At 34.5% G+C, this 13979-nt stretch overlaps 1 long non-coding RNA gene across 2 annotated transcripts; it reads left to right on the top strand.

The window, feature by feature from the left end:
* The first annotated feature begins 1035 nt into the window (after window positions 1-1035).
* LOC107894848 (uncharacterized) lies at window positions 1036-7184 on the top strand. 2 transcript variants are annotated; one of them, XR_005907536.1, is made up of 5 exons: window positions 1036-1390; window positions 1770-1890; window positions 2442-2474; window positions 2551-2659; window positions 3203-7184. It is a non-coding gene; the product is annotated as an uncharacterized lncRNA (long non-coding RNA). The 2 variants fall into 2 exon arrangements; XR_005907535.1 differs by having other exon boundaries at window positions 3050-3634.
* Window positions 7185-13979: the final 6795 nt, after the last annotated feature.

The raw sequence follows: 13979 nt of genomic DNA, 5'->3' as shown, positions 1-13979 counted from the left end.
GTTTAAGGTTAAGAGTTTTGATTAATTAGTGTTAATAATATTAAGTATTTTGATTAATTAATAATATTATAAAAATATAAAGAGTAAATGATATTAAATTTTACCGGCGTTTTATTGAAAAACGCCACAAATATCAATGGAAGCAAAACGTTGTCGTTTGATACTTTGTTATTAGTGGCGCTTTTAGTAAAAACGCCACAAAATGCATGAATTACCGGTGTTTTTCAGAAACGCCACAAAATTATGTCAACTGAAACGTCGTCGTTTTCATTTTTTTTAGTGGCGAACCCTATAAAACGCCACAAATATCTGTCAATAGACAACAGACGACGTCATTTAGTATTTTGTTATTAGTGGCGCTTTATCTCAAACGCCGCAAAAAGTTGTCATTACCGGTGTTTTTGAAGGAAACGCCACAAATATCTTTTAGGCGATTGGTGGGAAACGTCGTCGTTTTTGTTATTTTTATTAGTGGCATTTTCTGAAAACGCTGCAAACATTAATTTTTTAACTTAAACGGCGTCGTTTCTGTGAGGCCCGAAATTGTTTTACTCTTTGCCAAAGTCGATTCCCCCGATTCCCCCCAAATTTCCCCCAACTTCTTCTCCCCCAAATTTTTTACCCTAGTTTCCCAACATCTGACGCATTTTCTCGGTTTTAGAAGGAAACTCTTCGCCTCTTCTCTCCTCCGACACATCTTCCCCCCTTCGCCGCCGCTGGAAATTCAGTTTGTAGAGGTATTTTACTCTTAAAAGCTACGAAGTTATTAAGTTTGATTTCATTGTTTTTTTCTAATCAATAATATTTGATGATGATGATTTTAGAAAAAATCAATAAATTAATAAGAAGTTAGATAAATTAATAAGCAATCGTTTTAGATTGAGAGTTTGACTTTGGTGCACCTGCATACGTTTTCTTTTGAAAAAGGAGAAAAGGTTGCAGACGAATGTCCACAATCTTGACAGAAAGGCAACCATTTTGACCATTTAATAATAAACTAAACTTGGTTTTTTCTTGACTTTGGCAAAAGACAGAGACAAACCAAATTGTTTTGGTTAATATCAGTTCCATTTATTTATATATTTGGTACACCCGCTGAGGAGTTGTTTCAGAAGTGGGTTCAGTAATAAAGAACCTTCAAACTCCATGTTTTATTAGAGATTTTAATCAAGCTGTCTCATCTGACTTTGGGATATCTCTGTTTTTGAAGCTTACAAAATCTGCAGAACCATTGATGACTTTATTCTAGAAGAGTCCAAGTCCGGGCAAGTTGTGTGTCAAACCAGAAGATTGAATTTTGAAGACGTTCAAATCATAAGCACCCATTCAAGCATTTATAGCAGAAAATTTTTGTTAAGGAGAGCTTTGAAGATTCATCATATTAACTTCTGTAAGTACTTTGAATGAATATTGGTATTTGAAACTGCAACTTCAAGTTTCAATCGTATCTTCTAAACCAATCTTCTGTTTTTCTGATTCTTTGATGTTAATTCAACTCTTTTACTAAAGGGAGAGTGCAGAGTCTAGAATTGTTCTTTGGTTGCTCACAAGTCATTGCTTTTACAAAAGTTTTGCATACACTTTATTAGTCTTGCACTCTATGGTAGACAATTCTAGTCATCAATTTTGAGATTTAAACTCAAAATCTTGAAAACCAAGTCTTGTTATTAGGAACTTAATTTCAAGTGTTTTAGTTGTGCTTTAAACTTATCTGAGTGCTTTAAACTTAATGGGTTAGTTAACATACCAAAAAAATGGGTTCCTTCCAGTTTGGTAGAAAAAAACAATGGCAGAGGTCGAGCCCAAGTGGGAAATTGGCTGTGGGAGCGGACTTCCATTGTTTCAAACATAAAATCGAGCCCAAGTGATCCATCTAGTGGGATTCCATCGGTACGAGACATTACCCAATGAGTGTTGGATTTGTGAAGTTTTTTGTCTCCTATCTTTTATATATAATTTCGTTTAAAATATATTATATTTAGAAATATTTTTAACTGGTTCCTATATTTGTATTACATTATTGTTTTTTTGTATTTTAATTATATAATATTCAAAAGGGTCAATTCTCTGTAAAATTTATTAAGAACTTGTTTATACATTTCTTAATCCCGCAAATTTTCTAATTAACTATAGTCATTCGAGGAAACATTACATACAAAAGCTACTTGAACGTGTAATGTAAAAACATTTGCAACAACTGTTGCATATTTTTGGGCTGAGAAGTTTATTTTGACTGAATTATATCACAAAACTGACATGAAGTTTTACTAAGGAAATGTCATTGTCTTTCAATTTTCCATCACTTGATCTTGAACATTGACTGGATTACTCACATTATGCCTTATATCAATTTTCAATTTAGATGGTTGTAGTTTGAAGATGATCTATTTTGGTACAAATCAGTTGGATTTTGCTGACATTTAATTTTTAAACTTTTTCAGGGTCATTCTTCTGTATCTGTTTCTGAGACTCAAGTAAGTTTTTTACTTAATTACTTTTACATTTATGTTCTGTGTATTGAATCTAATTTGATAAAGCAATGCATTCCAGGGAGCAATTGAAAAAATGATCAGCCATTCAGATTGATAATTTTTGTATCAGTTTGTTAGCATCCTTATCAAGTATCAAATGCCTATCTGTTACTTCTTGTACCCTGCAGGTTGGTTATACAATTCCTTCTTATTTGGGTTATTCTGTCAAGAATTACTTAGAAACTGTTCTATTTTACAATATTAACTAATGTACTAAACTTTATGATACCGAGTACCTGTTACCAAATTAATATATCATAGTATTTGAATTAATTTTGTACAAAAATATTTTTTTGACTGCTTTTAACCAAAACCTAATTTTTTCTACCCTATTTTTGTACTATGACTATTTTTAATAAATTTAATTATTACTATAATAATTATATGAAGTAATATATATGAAGTAAAATTATATTGTATACTAAATATGGTACATATACTTTAATTCCATGTGTTTTGACTTTTAGGATATAGTTCCATGTGTCTGTGTTAGTGAATTAATGTTGTACGTATTTCAGTTACTGCTTCCTGCTCCTCCTGCAACTATTGGTTCAACTGAAGTTGCCATTTAATCTTCGAATTAATATTTGGTACTGATATAGATAAAGTTTTTATATTTGCTTAACTGAAATATATTTGGTGCTACTCTTATAATCTTACATCTGTTCTAGGTACTATCGAGCACCTGAATTAATATTTGGTGCAACTAAATACACCACAGCCATTGACATCTGTTCTAGGTACAGGTTTCGTTGCTAAATTTTTTTCCTTATTTCTATGCATTTTCATTTTAAATTACTTAACAATTATTACTTTTTTGAAAATCGAGCCTCTAATTGCTGGTGAGAGTAGAGTAGACCAGGTTGTTGAAATTATTAAGGTACGTTTTATTTCAAAATTCTAATCAATAATTATTTTATCATGATGATTTTGGAAAATCTAATATTTTGGGGTTGCGATTTTGTAAAGATTTAATTGCTGGTTCTGTTTTAATTTTAAATTTTTGGCTTTTGAAAGTATTTTTAAATTAGTTACACTATAATAAGTTTTTAATTTGATATGTTTTCTTTTTTAATTGAATTCGAATAATTTCACACAATTTTATTCGATACGACTCAAATTTCATTTTGCTTAACTCGATAAAATTTTAAATTGAGTAAAATACTAAAAAAATAAAGACATATGTTAATTTTTTTAAAATTACTTGTGAAAAAAATATACTGTCAATATATCAAATATTAACTCTATTATGATTTAAATTTATCTTTTATTTTCTCAATTTTTCTTTGAGCACTACTCTAAATTCAATAGTTGCTTTTTACGCCCTCTCAACAAGTGAAAATTATTTTAATGATAGCTATAGTTTTTATAAAATGAATCATACAAAAATCTTATTAAAAATATTTTCATCACAAAATTCAATCAAATCCTAAACAATTTATAAAAAAATAAAATATATGGAAATTTCAACATCATAAAGCAGCCATTCGAAATTGACAAATTGAAAAAATTGAGATGACACTGAGCCCACGTTTAAGTGTAAAAGCCAAAACATGAAAAGAATTTCCATGTTCCGTCTTGGATTTTGACCACCAAATTGTTTTCTCAAGACTTCCTTTTTACTTTCAACAATCTCTTTTAGTAAAATATCATTCTTCTTCCTTTTGGTGGTTTCTCCCATACTTTCAATTTGACTTTTCATTTAGTGTATTTAAAAATAAAGCTTTTCAAATTTGATGGGAATTCTAAAATTTTATTTAAATTTGACCATGTTGCTGTTTAGGAAATTATAAGTTTTTTAAAGAAGGAAATTATGTATTAAATGTTTCTAATTCAAAATTAATATATATTCAAAAGTAATATATTTTTTTCAAGTTCACCAGCAACTCACATAATTTACATAATTTACATATACATAACTTACATAATTTAAAGTTCAAATTTCATAACTTACATAATTTACTTAACTTACATACTACATGACTTACATAATTTAAAGATCAAATTTCATAACTTACATGATACATAACTTACATAATTTAAAGACCAAATTTCATAAGTTACATAATTTACATAACTGACATAATTATTTAAAGTTCAAATTTCATAACTTACATAATGCATAACTTACATAATTTAAGGATCAAAATTCATGATTTACATAATTTACATAACTTACATAATACATAACTTACATAATACATGACTTACATAACTTAATTATACTTATAAATAAACAACTTATCCGTGTAATTTATTGTCAACTTTAGACTTCAAGAACAACGATATGGATAGGAGTTGAATGAATTTGTCAAGGGTAAGTAACAACTATCAAAATGGAGTTCAAACTTTTCTAAATTTTCAAAATGCAAGCCAAGAGAATTTGATTCTTTGCCCGTGTAAGAGGTGTGGCAGCATCAATTGGCATTTTCGTGAAGTTGTCTACGAACATCTAATTGTTGATGGCTTTATTCGGGGGTATAAAAAATGGATTTTCCATGGAGAGTGTACATCTAGTGGAACTTCTTCAACGATTAATCTGACTTATCTTGATACTACTTACCCTCAGTATGTTAGAGAAGATGACATGGAAGGTATGTTGCGGGATGCATTTAATATGCACATTCATGGTGAGCAATCGTTTCCACCTAACTTTATTGCATCCGACAATTGTAATATTGGTGGAAATGTTTTTTGCGAAACGGGAACAAGTGCACCTGATGAGGAGCCAAATGAAGAAGCAGCGAAGTTCTACAATTTACTTAACAAAATGAACGAAGAACTTTATGAGGGATCAAAATATTCGAAATTGTCTTTTTGTATTCGTCTATTTCACTTAAAATGTTTGGGAGGGTGGACCGGAAACTCTTTTGCAATGCTGCTAGAGTTTCTGAGAGAGATGTTTCTGTTTGCAAAAATCCCCCAGTCTTGTCAAGATATGAGAGACTAATAAAAGATTTGGGCCTTGGGTACGATAAAATTCATAGTTGCCCAAATGACTGCATGTTGTATTGGGGTGATCAGAAGAACTAGCAGTCTTGTCATGTTTGCGGTAAGTCTCGTTGGATGAACGGGAATACAGAAGATGTGAATGGGGATGAAGGTGGGGCACATTTAAGAAAGAAGCCAGTCAAGGTTATGCGATATTTTCCCCTAATACCAAGACTTCAAAGGGTTTTCATGTCGTCAAAGATCGCCGATTCTATGAGGTGGCATAATGATCAATGAACCGATGATGGATTCTTAAGGCATTCTGTTGATTCTTTAGCTTGGAAATCGTTTGACAGTAAATTTCCAAGCTTTGCAAGCGATCCTCGGAATGTGAGGCTTGGGCTAGCAGCTGATGGTTTTAATCCTTTTAAAATCATGAGTACTTCATACAGTACTTGGCCTGTAGTGCTTGTTCCTTACAATTTGCCTTCATGGATTTGCATAAAGCAATCTTCATTTATTTTATCAATGATTATCCCAGGAGAGAAAGGTCCCGGAAATGATATTGACATCTATTTGCAGCCACTTATTGAAGACTTAAAACAATTATGGTCGGGTGTTGAGACATATGTTGTATTAAGAAAGGAGAACTTTAATTTACGTGCAGCTTTATAGTGGACAATTAATGATTTCCCGGCTTATGCTAATTTATTGGGTTGGAGTACTAAAGGACGTTATGCATGTCCTTGTTGTGCTGCGCAAACTTGTTCAAAATGGTTGTATAATGGGAAGAAGTTCTCTTACATGGGCCATCATCGGTGGTTAGATAGAAATTATAAATTTAGATTTCAGAGGACTCTATTTGACGGTACTGAAGAGTACAGAGGAGCTCCTGAGCAGACCGTTGGATCTGAAATCTTGTTTATGTAAAAAGATATCAACTTTAGTTACGGGAAGATAAATCAACCACCTATCACGCAAACAAGGAGAAGATCAAGGGATGAATCTGATGATGAATCTGACGAAGAGGATAATCCTAATGAGGCGGACTTGTGGAAAAAAAAGTATTTTTTTAGTTGCCTTATTGGGAGCATAACATTTTACGCCACAATCTTGATGTCATGCATATTGAGAAGAATGTCTGCGAGAACATAATTGGGACAATTTTAAATGTCGATGGAAAATCAAAAGACAATCTTCAGAGTCGACTTGATTTAGTTGACATGAGAATTCGGCGTGATCTTTATCCTGAAGTACTTCCGAATGGGAAATGTCAGTTACCGCCTTCTATTTTTTCAATGTCAAAGAAAGAGAAAGAGGTGTTTTGCATGGTGTTGAAGGACATAAAGGTTCCAGATGCGTATGCGTCAAATATATCTCGATGTGTAAGGCTTAAAGATCGAAGATTATATTCATTAAAATCACATGATTACCCCATCTTGATGCAAGATTTACTTCCAGTTGCTTTACAGTGTTGCATGTCAAAAAATGTAACGTCCTGTATAATTGAACTATCAAATATAATGAAAGCTATTTGTGAAAAAGTTTTGGATGTTGAAGAACTTAAGAAAGTACGGGATCGAGCTGCTTTGACTTTATGCAATTTGGAGAAGATCTTTCCACATTCCTTCTTCACTATTATGGTGCACTTGGTAATCCATCTCCCTCACGAAGCAATACTTGGTGGATCAGTTTTTATCGATGGATGTATCCTATAAAAAGGTGCTAATTTATTTCTCAAGTATTTATTCATTCGACTCTATACATTTAGTTACAACTTTTGATAAATATTGTATATCGTGTTTAGGTTCCTAAGCAAATTGAAATCTTATTGTCGCAATAAGAGTTATCCAGAAGGATCAGTTGCTGAAGGCTACTTGGCAGAGGAGTGCTTGACCTTCTGTTCTAGATATTTAGAAGATGTTGAAACACGATTGAATAGACCAACTAGAAATGCTGGCTCAATGATCATAACTTGGCCGAAACTTATTTATTCCAAAGTTATGGAGAATCAATCGGCAAAGTTGAATTGCAGAATTAGATGATATATCGTGGATACAAGCACATCGATACGTACTTTTTCACTACGATTTAGTTGAACCGTTACGCAAGTAAGTTCTAAAATTTCCTCACATATTCGTCGTTTTGATTTGTTTATCTTCTAACCAATTAAACTTGTTTTTAACATAGTGAGTACAAACAAATTTTGAGATCTCGTGCACGTTCTTGAAGATTACAACATCGAGAGATTAATAAGTTATTCACAGAATCTTTTCATGAATGATTAAGCCAAACAGTATGTAACTAAAGTTAATATGTTACATATATTCGCAAAATTTAGTTAATCAAATAAGAATGTTTTTACATAATACATTTATAATTATTCAATTTACTTTCGATTCAATAGGTTTGGAGTGGGAAGGACATCAATGACGAAGTTAAATGGCTTTCTCAAGGTCCGAACAGAGTAATAAAAAGATATAGTGCCTTCTTTATCAATGGATAAAGATTTCATACAAAGTATCGCGAGAGAATGAGGAGAACTCAAAATTGTGGAGTTGTTAATTCTTCAATTACAAGTTATGCTAGTGCTAGGGACAATAATCCGGTTGAGGGTAATGTGGAGTATTACGGACTTCTTACCGACATTATTGAGTTGGATTACTATGGCAGATGGAAAGTTGTCTTATTTTGGTGTGATTGGGCTGATGTTAATACTGCTCGAGGAATTAAAAAAGATCAATTTGGTTTTACAATGGTGAATTTCTCTCGCTTGATTCACACTGGACAACAATTAATGGACGAGCCATATGTATTTTCTTCTCAAGTAAAACAAGTTTTTTATTCGAAAGATCCAACTGATGAGGGTTGGTATGTTGTACTCTGGAACACCCCTAGAGACTTGTTTGACATGGGTAATGGAAATAGAGATGACATCGTCGAAAGATTAGAAACATTACCTTTTCCAGAACAAAACTTAGATGAAAATATCCCTAGTACTAGTACACAACATCAATGGGTTCGACATAATGTGGATGAAGATATTTACGAATAATGATGTAGTAAGATTTTACGATTTTTTAATTATATGTAATATTATAATTTTAATCTTGGTCAAGTTATATAATTTAACTATTTTATATGTACTATTATTGTTGTAATTTGTTACTAAAAAATTAACTATTTTATGTGTATTGCAGGAAAAATGCGTAGAAGAGGATTATGAGATTTAAGTATTGTCCAGAATACTCCAAATTCGAAAGAAAGAAATAGTGAACAACAAACAGTTGTTGGATCTTCGAATGTGCCGGAGACACTTGACGACCCTGAAGAATTTCAAAGTAATGTTAAGTTCATTTTACATGTATTGACTTTTATTATTGATTTATTTGTCAATTTTAATATAATAATAGTATATCATTTTTTAGCTGAAAGTGGTGGGACGCGTAGAGTTCGAGGACGTACGATGCTTAGAGATTTATACGACTTAGATTATATCGAGCGTGTCAAAGTAAGTAGAAATACTCATGGTCAGCTTGTTGGATCTGAAGCTCAACTTTTAGCAGGCTATTTGGGCATTTTAGCACAAAATGCCAATATGTTGCCCATCAACTATGAATCATGGCATCACATGCGTGATAGCAACAAAAATCAGGCTTTCGCTAATATTAAGGTAACAAAATGTGAATGTAATTTATAATACTTTAGTTTAAGTTTCATTTATATTTACATTCTAAACTTGTGTTTTTTTAGGAGAGATTTGCTTTTAAGATCTCCGATGATTATATCAAGAAGGCATTGGGTAAAAATGGAGAGACAATAAAAGCACTTTAAAAAAACAATATTTTAAGAAAGACATAAGCCTCAAGGAAAAATTAAGAAATGTCCCGCCGGGAATGCTAAGGTACCAATGGGAAGATGCGGTTCGATTCTGGAATTCAAAGAAAGGAGAGGTATTGTGTATTTCCAAACTCTTATATATAGTGTTTACTATATACGTAATAATAATTTCATTATGTAGGACCGTGAGCGAGTTGGAACAAGCAGCAGGCAAAAACAAAAATTCACGCACACGGCAGGGTCGAGAAGTTTTGCTTCTGTAGTTGAGGCCGAGGTATTATGAATTTATTAGTTCTTTCAAATATTAATAACTTTCTACATTAAATAATATTTTTACTACTATATTGTAGGAAGTCAAATCTGGACAAAAAGTTGGACGCCTTCAGCTTTTTGAGATTACGCATAGGAAGAAAGATAGATCTCCTATGACATTCGAAGCTGGAGAAATTATGGTATATTTACTTAATAATATTTGATTTATTCTAAATATTTATAATCTTTAATTATAATTGTTTAATTCAATTCATCATTAGTAGTTTTAAATAATGTTAAGTTATGTTGCATTCATTTTTATTATATATTTTGTTTCTAACTGTTTAATTGCTTTTTTAGGAGAAACTAAAGGAGAAAAAGGCGGAATATGAAGCGATTGCTTCAACTGATAGTGCTGTTAATCTTGAGAACATTGATAACAGAATTATCACTGAAGTTTTGGGTCCTGAAAGGTACGGTCGGGTTCGATTTCAAGGATCTGGTGTTACCCCGACCCAATATTTTGGATCCGGCTCCCAGCAATACATGCCTTCCGGAAGTCAAGCACAAGCTGAAGTTTAGAGGTTAAAAGACCAGATAACTTAGATGCAAGCGGACACGGTTGAGCAAATTTTCGAGGTTCAACGAAAATATGAAGAACTCTAGCAGCAACTTAGAGCAGAGGCAGCAGAGAGGGAGGCAGCGGCAGCAGCGAGAGAGGCAGCGGTAGTAACGAAGGTGGCAGAGGCACGAGCTAAGGAGGCAGAGGCAGCAGCGATGGCAGCAGAGCAGAGCAAAAAGTATGATGACCTCCAGCTACAGCTTCAGCAGATGATGCAGATGTTTCAGCAATCGCAAAAGCCACCATCTTAGACATTAGTTTTCTCATTGTAATAATGTTTTTAATTTTGTCACGTTTAACATTATTGTAAGAATATTTTAAATTATACTTTATTAATTAATAATATCATATAACTTTCGTTAAATTTGAAGTATCATTTAGAATTAATGTTTTTGGTTGTATTTTTTATGCTAAATTTGCTGTTTTTGGCTGCATTTTATACTATATTTGTTGTATTTGGTTGGATTTTAATGCAGGAAGGGTTGGATATTGGTGAAAAAAATATATTATAAATTTGTCAAAATTAGCAACGTTTGTGGGAAAAGCGCCACTAAAAGTCATGGCTTTTAGCGGCTTTTTTTGGAAAATGCCGCTAAAAGCCATAGCTTTTTGTGGCGCTTTTCCAGAAAACGCCATAAAAATTTGTGGCATTACCTATAGCGGCGTTTTTTGCGGCATTTTTTACGGCGTTTCAAAAAGCGCCACAAAAATTTTTAGTGACGCTTAAAAACGCCGCTAAAGGCTAAAAAAACGCCGCTAAAAGTCTATTTTCTTGTAGTGACCACCACGGAGAAAGAACTGCTAGCTCTAGTTTTTGTATTCGATAAATTTAGGCCATATCTAATATTGTCTAGAGTTGTCGTTTATACTGACCATTCTACTCTTCGCTACCTTTTAACTAAGACTGATGCAAAACCTCGACTCATTCGATGGATTCTGTTATTGCAGGAATTTGACTTGGAGATTTGGGATAAGAGAGGAGATGAAAATCTAGCGGCTGATCATCTTTCCAGGCTTGAAAGTCAAGTACCAAAGAGCTGGATGAAGTTGAAATAAATGATTTGTTCCCTGAAGAACAATTCTTTGCTATATCTAATTTTGAAGTACCTTGGTTTACAGACATTGCGAATTTTTTAGCCGCTAATGTTATCCTAAAAAGGTTGACACATCAGCAAAAGAAGCGATTCTTTACTGATGTAAAAAACTACTTTTGGGAAGACCCTTTTCTTTTCCATATATGTGCAGATCAAGTCATTAGGAGATGCATTACAAGGTCAGACACATTTAAAATATTGGAGCATTGCCACTGAGGACCGACTAAGCGACATTACAGTGGAAATAAGACCGCACATAAAAACACTCGAATCAGGTTTTTATTGGTGTACACTATTCAAAGACGCCAACAGGTATGTTGCTAATTGCGATAGATGCCAACGAACAAGTTATATCTCTAAACGTGATGAAATGCCCCAAACGTACATGGTTTCATGTGAAATATTTGATGTTTGGGGTATAACTTTATAGGTCCATTACCTAGTTCATTTGGGAATAAATACATCTTAATAGACGTCGATTATATGTCCAAATGGGTGGAAGCCCAAGCTTTGCGTACTAATGATGCTAGAGTGGTAGTACGATTCCTGAATAAACTCTTCTCTCAATTTGGAACACCTAGAGCAATTATCAGTGATAGGGGTACTCATTTTTATAATGCCCAATTTGATAAGACCCTTAAGAAATACGGAGTTCACCACAGAACAGATACACCTTACCATCCTTAAACTAATGGACAAGTCAAAGTAGCAAACCGAGAACTTAAACGTATCCTAGAAAAGATAGTAGAATCAAACAGAAAGGATTGGGCGATTAAAGTAGATGATTCTTTATGGGTTTATAGAACTGCTTTTAAAACCCCCATAGGAACATCCCCTTACAGACTTGTTTATGAAAAAAGTTGTCATCTACCGTTTGAGTTAGAACACAAGGCATTCTGGGCCATAAAGTTTCTAAACTTTGATCTCAAACTTGCAAGTGAAAACAGGTTGATGCAGTTGAATAGGTTAGATGAGTGGCGAACTAATGCATATAAGAATTCATGCCTATATAAGGAATCCACGAAATGCCGCCATGATGCTCGTTTAAAGTAACACAAGCAATTTGAAGCTGGAGATCTTGTCTTGCTATACAACTCCAGGCTCAAATTGTTTCCTGGGAAGCTAAAATCACAATGGTCGGGTCCATTCGTCATCCAAACTATTTTTCCATATGGCACAGTAGAGGTAAGCCATCCAACTCACGGCACCTTTAAGGTAAATGGACATCGTCTTAAACTTTATAACGGTGAGGATTTTAAAGATAATAGAGAGGAGCTACGGCTCCACGAACCTACCTAAATATGTCACAGGGTAAAGTCGAGCTTAGACTTTAAATAAGTGCTTCTTGGGAGGCAACCCAAGCACTAACCTCACTAAATAGGGTTTACTTTTTCTTTAACTGTTCATAGTCCAACTGCAGGTAATTTTGACATTTGACAGGGGTAAACATGGCCTGGACCCACAGGCGTGTCCTATCCCCGTGACACCCACGGGATGAAGACACGGGAATGCTTGGAACTGTATAAACGTTGAGCACTTTAATGAGATGATCGACAGTATTGAACACGACCTGGACCCACGGGCATGGCCAAGGCCGTGCTGAAACAGGACTCACATTTTTCCCAAAACAGGGGCACACATGCTGCGACAAGTGAGCTACGGTTGTGCGATATGGCCGTGTGAAGCCCAAGGTTAAGGGACACGGGCGTGTCCCAGACCGTGGTAAAACTGCACCTTAATTTTTACAAAAATTTAGCAGAGACACGGCCTACGATAAAACACCACTGCCGTGCGAGTCTGCCGTAGGAGCCACACGGCTTGATACACGGGCATGTGTGAGGCTATGTGAGGACTTGCCCAAAAATTGAAACAATAAACGAAGTCAGGATAGAACACGAGTGAAAGCCACGGCCGTGCTTAATGGTCATGCACAATCCTAACTAATGGACATGGGCGTGTTGGATGGGACACGGGTGTGGAAGAAACGAAAGGAGCACCACATGGCCATGCGATGTGGCCGTGTGGGTCACACGGCCTAGAGACACGGGCATGTCCGTCTTTCGTGTACGATACTGATTTGAAACATCAACTCATAAGTATAAACCATGAGTATGGGCGTGGGAGAAGCGAACGAACGTGCACACGGCTATGCGATTTGACTATACGAACCACACGACCCAGACACACGGGCATGACGAAGAGCCCGTGTGCAAACCTGACCATGATTTCACGAAAAACACGGGCTGAAAGACTACCACACGAGCATGGGCCATGGCCGTGTGGCCTAAAACGGGGTTTATACGATCGTAACCCCTTTTAAATTTCCTTTAACCCTAATTTTTTTCCCTAACCTATTTACTATTCATCATCTTCTTCCTCCAGCTACCCTTTTTCCTCCTTTTTTTTTCTTCATCTTTCTTTCCCTTTTTCCCCTGTTTTCACCATTTAAACCTTTTCCCTTCACCCAAAAACCCCCTTCTCCTTCTCCCTTCTTCTCCCCCATCCTTTCTTTTCCACTTTTCTTTCACTTCTCTTTCCCTTTCAATTTTATTCTTCTCATCTCTTCCCCATCCACCTCCGACCACCAAGCACACGCCGCCACACACCACTTCACCCCATTGCCGACCACCACTCTCAGTTTTCTTTCTTGCATCCTTAGCTTCGTTTTACTATTTTAATATTAATTTTCTTAGTTCATTAGTAATTCTT

The sequence above is a fragment of the Gossypium hirsutum genome, chromosome A13, assembly GCF_007990345.1.
Source record: "Gossypium hirsutum isolate 1008001.06 chromosome A13, Gossypium_hirsutum_v2.1, whole genome shotgun sequence".
NCBI classification, from domain to species: domain Eukaryota; kingdom Viridiplantae; phylum Streptophyta; class Magnoliopsida; order Malvales; family Malvaceae; genus Gossypium; species Gossypium hirsutum.
Note: the sequence above shows the minus strand (reverse complement) of the source record. Positions and strands in the feature narration are given on the sequence as shown.